Source organism: Adiantum capillus-veneris, chromosome 28, assembly GCF_014529385.1.
Source record: "Adiantum capillus-veneris isolate H3 chromosome 28, ASM1452938v2, whole genome shotgun sequence".
Classification (NCBI taxonomy): domain Eukaryota; kingdom Viridiplantae; phylum Streptophyta; class Polypodiopsida; order Polypodiales; family Pteridaceae; genus Adiantum; species Adiantum capillus-veneris.
Window position 1 is genome coordinate 35584192 of NC_140958.1, and position 7510 is coordinate 35591701.

The following is a 7510-nucleotide window of genomic DNA, read 5'->3' on the forward strand; positions in this document are numbered from 1 at the left end:
CTCACCTGGCTCTTCCCTGCATGCTCCACACTCGCTACCATTGGTAGCTCCTTTTCCCACCTTCTAATTGGTATAATAGTACTCCAGCCAAAACATATGCGTCCCTGCTTCCCCCAAGCTGGCACTCTCAGCGTCTCTCTCCTTCTGCTCGCCACCACTCCCCTTTCCAAAAACGACCTCCCACTACTCACGGCTCTCCCATAGTTATCAAAAACGCTTTTTTCATTTAACCCTCTACCTTTGCTTGTAGATACATTAGCCCACCCTTGCACCAATAATAAAGTGAGTCCAAGCATGCACTATAGAACCTCTCAACAAAACTCACACAAGCTCAGACTCACCAACTACATCGAACTCGCACATCCCAAAAATTCTTCAACATGGCTTCTAAGGAGAACCTCCAAATAACAATACATATGATATCTGTTTTGACCAAAAACATCAGCAAACAAACAAGACAAACCAAACCTTTCTATATCTACCTTTACAAACCACTTCCCAATTGCAACGGGCTATGCATGCCTATGTACAAGAGGCAATTTGACAAGCATTCCTGCTCTACTGATTAGCTTCTTGCCCATTCAAAAAACACTTGACATAGCTTGCCAACCCCCCTAGCCTGCTAGAGCATTCATGCTCAGCAGCAAACATTTATAAAATATTGGAAAAAACCCAGCTGAGACCACCAAAGTCGGCATACAGGTGAACAAGAATGGTTCCCATCGGCCCATCTGTGTGAACACCATGCTTCATCATGTATGCATGTAACAGACTGCCTGGCCCTATGGTATCCATGCTCACACATGCCTGCAGAATAGAAGAAAAGGTCACTGCATTCGGAGAGACATATTCATGCCTCATCTGTTCAAAACACTTCAGTGCCTCTGCACCTTGGCCATGTGCCGAATGCCCCACAATCAATGCAGTCCAAGAAATAGTGTCTCTAACCCAAAGATCCTTGAGCACTTGCCATGCTCTTGTGAGAGTCGCACTTTTGGCATACACGGACCTGGGCATAGCCTTCCATAAGTGCACTCCAGGCAATCACATCCCTGACCAGCAAGTTGTCAAAAAAATTATGAGCTTCTGCAACCATTCCGCAACTCGTATACAAAACTAACAACCCAATGCCAACAATGTTTTATTGCTCTAACAAGATGTGACTCTCAAGTAAAGCATGAACTCTTTTCCTGTGTATGCAGCTCCTAGACTACCAAAAGCTTTCAAGATGCATACAAAAGAAACAGCATTAGGAGAACCAAGCTTCAGCTTGCATTCGTTTGTAAACAGCTCATTGCTGCCTCATCACGTTCATGCTGAGCATATCCCGTGAACACTGTGTTCCATGAGACTAGATCACGAATGAGGAGCTTATCAAAAGCATCCTGTGCTATATCAATTGCACCACACTGTACAGACATATCTAAGAGAGCATTGGCAGCCATAATATCTGTTTCTACTGCATACTCTCTTATAATCAGCATCGAGTTTTGTATACATATCGACAAGGCCAGTGTTGAGCATAGTACAGCTCTATGCATGCATTGAAATTACTTGAAAAAGGGATTGTTCTTAGGGAAATAACCGCAAGTTGCATGGTATGTAAACCATACTTAGACTTGAACATATTGGGCAATCAAAGCATTCCAAGCGATTGTATCACGAGCAGGGAGTTCATCAAAAACTTCTTGTGCATTGTCAAGCTGACATTATTTAGCATAAATGTCCACCAGTGTAGTTCCAAGAACGAGAGCATCATTGTCAGGCAATGCACATTATTGTCAAGCACCCTATATCCTACGCAAACACACTTAAGTCAAGAACCTTAAAAACTTTCTACACTGTACAAACATACTATCTTGTCTCAGTGACCTCCTGGATCAAAAGGGAAGCTTAAAGCCTCTTGAAACAAATGCAGTCTTACACATGGATCCCACACAAAACACCCTGGATTTCATACATCAACAGGTTAACCAAGCCTCCACCTGGCTCTATACCAAAAAAATCATCAATAAGTCTGCCATCGACCTGCCTCTGCATCATAAAACGTGCTTTGTTGTTATCCTCTTCACAAAAAACCATATTCAGGTCAACATAGGGTATATTGCATTCCAAAGTCTTGAAAACACCTGAAGCATCATCATGAGCAACAGAAGCAGCCTTCAAAAGGCATTGAAACGCATACATCCCTGCAAAGAGGCATACAAAACCCTTGAACACCTTTAAGGTATCTGCACAAGAATCGTCTTTCTTTGGAGCACCCATAATTTCTGCAAGAGGTACTTCTTCATCCCAGACGATAAAAAAACTCACAAGTAGCATTTTCCAGCATGCCAGTATCAAAGGAAGAAGAGAAAGACATATCATCTACTGCTTCAGGCATGAGCCTATCAAAAAAACTAAGATTATCAACTCCATCATCAAACATACTCTCAATATGCACCACTTCTGTGCATTCACTCTCATCATCACAAAAACTCATAACCTCTTCAACTGAAGCATTCCCACTCTTCTCTGCTACTGGTTGCATACATTCCTCATAAGAGACAAGACCTTGCTCTCCCTCTTGCTGTGATTTAAGCTCCAAAGCATCCTTATATATCTTCCGCAACATTTAAACCATTTGCCTCCTCATGCATTACCTCCATGTCATCTCCATCTGATGATAGGTCACTAGTGCTCTCTGTAGACTTTAACTCGTCATCAACAGTTTCCCCACCATCACTACATGAAGATGCTTCTTCGTCGCTCTCATAACCCTCATCGTGAAGTGTAACAATGTCAGGATGCATATCTGAACCAAACCCATCACGTGGCAAGCAAACCTGAGATGCTGAGGTCTCCAAGCTCTCCCAATACTGTGCTTGCAGCTCTCTCCATGACTCGATGAGTTGGGAACCATTCTCAATGGTACAAAACGACTTTGGAGGATCATAAAAAGCTAGAAAAAGATCCCTTTTCATGCTTTGCCAACTCCATTGTTCTTCCTCGGACAGCACGGAATAAAGGTAGCATGCATCACAAAGAAGCCCTTGCCATGCATAATCAGCTTGCAACTCATCATCATAAAGCTCCAATTGAGAAAACTCGTACTCCACAAGGTGAAACCATGCCATAATATCCTCATGATGGGGACGTGTGAAGAACCTGCTTGTAGCCATGTCCATATTGGATTACCTGTAGCATAAGACAATTATGAAATGAAGCTCTGGAGTTTGATCCTCAGTGGCGGGCACCAAAAGTATGACAGAAGAAAGCCGAAGCGGGGCACCTCTATAGCAATGCTTCTCTGTCAGTTCGGGATCACAAACCTATCCACTCAAACACATGCAATTACATCTCCAAAGACTATATAGAGCTGCCCTCTCCCAAGTGCTTTAACTTAAAGGGAAACTCCATAAAGTCGGGTAATAAGGCTGCTATGAACTCCTTCAAGTACATAAACGTAGTACCATTCTGTCCTTGTTGCAGATTATCTTTGGCATCTATTTAGCAACATCCTTGGTGCTAACTCCCCACTTTTGTTTGTTGATGCAATGCCCTTAAGCCAGAGCGAGTTCAATTGTCATAGTTGCTTACACAAGAGCTCTCTGTCTCTATCTGAGCTGATTCATCGCAAGGAGGCGGCCTGCAAATCTGAAAGCGCTGTTGTGGAGAAAAAAGGCAGCCCTATCCTGCTGGCTGATCCACACGCTAGGGTTGATCGTTGAAAAGGCTAGCAGAATAGCCGTCTTCTGCAAAAGGCTGATGTATCTGCCTCATTTAACGAATGCTCTGGTAGATCAGTGCAGATTACCCTTGATGCCGAGTTGTGCAAACACACACTCATCTGAGAGGCCACGAGTAGAACAGATATCAACTCCTGTCCAATAGCCCCACATCACTAATGGCATGTACGGCTTTTCTAATTGCCGCCGACCTCATTCGAAACCTTCAAAAGTCCCCCCCACAAAGCTTGAGTGCCGCAAACTGTGATCCATAGCCAGGTCTCGCTTTCTTTTCTCTGGTTTTTAATGTCGCCATCTATCTCACTGGCCCCCAAGGTGAATGATGGCTCTTATCAACAATTGAAAGTATGACCTTTGCAAAACAAAAGACTAAATGTTGCGTAATTTTGGAGAGAACTCCGAGTCACTTATCATTGGCAGCAACTCCTCCATGACTACCCCGGTCTGCTTTAAGATGCCTCGCACAAAAACAAACCACGCAACACCTCCACAAGGGAGCAAGCTCCTTCATTTGCACACAACCTGTCTCTTCCCTGCATGCTCCACACTCGCTATCATTGGTAGCTCCATTTTTCCCCTTCTAATTGGTGATTCCCCTTGCATAGGCTGAATGATAGTACTCCAGCCAAAACATATGCGTCCCTGTTTGCCCCAAGCTGGCACTCTCAGCATCTCTCTCTCCTGCTCGCCACCACTCCCCTTTCCAAAAACGACCTCCCACTACTCACGGCTCTCCCGTAGTTATCAAAAAACGCTTTTTTCATTTAACCCTCTACCTTTGCTTGTAAATACATTAGCCCACCCTTGCACCAAATAAAGTGATTCAAAACATGCAATACAGAACCTCTCAACGAAACTCACACAAGCTCAAACTCACCAATTACATCGAGCTCGCACGTCCCAAAAATTCTTCAACATAGCTTCGAAGGAGAACCTCCAAATAACAATACATATGATATCCGTTTTGACCAAAAATATAAGCAAACAGACAAGACAAACCAAACCTTGCTACTTCTGCCTTTACAAATCACTTCCCAAGTGCAACCGGCTATGCATGCCTACGTACAAGAGGCAAATTGACAAGCATTCCCGCTCTATTGATTAGCTTCTTGCCCATTCAAAAAACGTTTGACAACGTGTGGTTGTCTGTGAAGGTAGTGCAATGAGTGCGGACACCTTACTTGGATCGGCATTGATACCTTTAGCTGAAATTTCATGGCCTAAGAGAATGACTCTACTTTCCCAATCTAGCACTTGTCTACATTTAACTGCCCTCCTAAGCTTTGCAGCCTTGCTAAACCCTCAATTACTTTTTCTAAATGTGAGATGCAAGGGCTATATATACAAAAATCATCAATGAACACTCTTATGGATGTTCTAAAAAACAGTTGAAAGACATATGTGACATATCTCTAGAATGTGGCAGGTGCATTTCTGAGACCAAATGGCGTAACTCTATAAGCAAAACAACCCCATGGTGTAATAAAAGTGGTTTTTAGTTGATCTTCAAAGGCTATGCATATTTGAAAATAGCCGGAGTATTCGTCACACACTGTGTAGCCTTCAAAACCAACTACTTCATTCAGAATTTCATCCAAAAAAGGGAGAGGAAAATGGTCCTTCTTTGTGGCTGCATTTAGTGGTTTGTAGTCGACGCAAACCCTCCACTTACGATTCTTCTTAGGCATCACCAGTATGGGTGATACCCACTCTGAGTTTTCCACAGGGTAAAAGGACCTTGCTTCCAGTAGTTTCCTTACCTCGGCAAGGAGTGTCTTTTCTTGTATAACTCCCAGTCATCGTAGTTTCTGCACAACTGTCTTTACCCCTTCCTTTAACTTAAAGTGATGCTCCATCGATGTAATACCTGTGATTCTTTCATAGTTGTCAATGAAAAGGTCACGAAATCTCATCAACATTTATAACAATTTATCCTTCTCTTCATTTGTTGATTCCATAGACAACATAATTTTCAACTTATCCTCTCGTAGGCCAAGTGATTTATTTTCCTCTCTGTTGCTTTGACCTTTTGGTGACGGTGACGGCCGGTTTTCGAAACCGCGACCGCGAGAACCAAACCCCAAGAAGGGGAGAGCATATTCCAAAGAAAAGACGATAAGAAATAGTTTTTTTTTACATTCACTACCCCTCTAGGCCTAACCACTGGCGGGACGCCACCAATTTGGCCACATCTCTCCATTATCGCCGGAAGACAGAGCCCTCTCTCTCCCTCTTGCTTGGCTCCGCCAACACTCTCTCTCTCTCTCTCTCACTTACCTTGCCTCTACATTGCCTGGCCCAATGGGCGCATAAAAAAAAAAAACAGTGCCATCGTCTGTATTCCCTGGCGGGCCGCCACGCTTTTGTAAAGTTCTCTCTCTCTCTTTCATTATTCTCTCTCTCTCTCTCTCTCTCTCTCTCTCTCTCTCTAGTCCATACCCTTGTCCAGCGGGCCACCATACCTCACCCCTCCCTCTTCCCTCTTGTCCACACCCCCTCGACTTCACTCTCCTCTCCATCTCTCCACTCTTGTTTTCTTCCCACCGACAGACCACCGCTCTCTCTTCCCCTATCTTCCCCTCCCTCAATTAGCTCTCTCTCTCTCTCTCTCTCTCTCTCTCTCTCTCTCTCTCTCTCTCTCTCTCTCTCTCTCTTTGTGTGTGACACTGCCATGAACAAAAATCATTATTTTCTCCCTCTCTCTCATAACCCAATCCCCTCCCATTGACCTTTCCCCCCCCCCTCTCGCTCTCTGTCGAACAAGCGGGCCCGAGCCCCCACCCTCCCTCTCTTGCGCTCTCGTCAGCCCGCAGGTGCCGCTACAGGGCATGCTCTCTCACTCTCTCTTAATCACCACACAGACACACACGTCCTCACACACCCCACTCTCCCTCTCTCGCGCTCTCTCTATGTTGAGCAGCCTGCAGGCCATGTAGTGCACGGGGCATGCTCTCTCTCTCATCCTCACACACTCCCTTTCCCCTCCCTCCCCATCTCAGTCTCGCCCTCTCGTGCCCTCTGAGTCATCCCACGAAAGCGAGCCCATCCGACACTCCCTCTCTCCCGCTCTTGGCCTATGCAGGCACCACCACAGGGAACCGTTTTCTCTCTCTATCAAACACCCACACACACACACCCTTCCCCCATACAACACCCGTATTCCCTCTCTCTCTCCCATTCTCGTCCTCTCTCTCTCTCTACGTAGCAGTCACAAGAATTTAAAACAATATATATATATATATATAGCTTATCCCCCCCCTCCCCCCCTCGTTCCCACGCACACCTTGCCATATACACCCACACACCTATACTCTCATAGCACCGAAACAAGAAAAGACATCGAAGGCATGCTCCAATCGACCCCAAAAATGACGAATGCGTTACACCGACGTACCACCTAGGCCGCCGTTCACCAGCATCGCATCCACGATGCCCTCTTCAGTAAACTCCGTAGGTTGTCATCATTTTTCCTAGTCTTAAACCAAACCTTGTAAAAAATCCCAATTTGTAAATTATCACCTCTCTCTAGGTGATGGCCACAAAGGCCCACCTAGGAGTTTTCCTTTATAATATTTCCCAAGACAAAGCAAGGGTCAACCATCCACGACCCACCGCCTTGCTTTGTCTCCCCTAATTAGAATCCTAATCTAATCAAATTACCCTAATTTAACACTAGAATGGTAACCTAACAGGACATAAAAGTGTACTTTCAAGGTTTTGGGAAAAAATTCCAAAACCATAGTAGATCCACTCATTTTGAAAAATCCTTTCATGAGCTTATA

The 7510-nt window shown here is 44.7% G+C and overlaps 1 pseudogene; it reads right to left on the minus strand.

The window, feature by feature from the left end:
• Positions 1-1015: 1015 nt before the first annotated feature.
• On the minus strand, positions 1016-4492 carry LOC147420279 (uncharacterized; annotated as a pseudogene).
• Positions 4493-7510: the final 3018 nt, after the last annotated feature.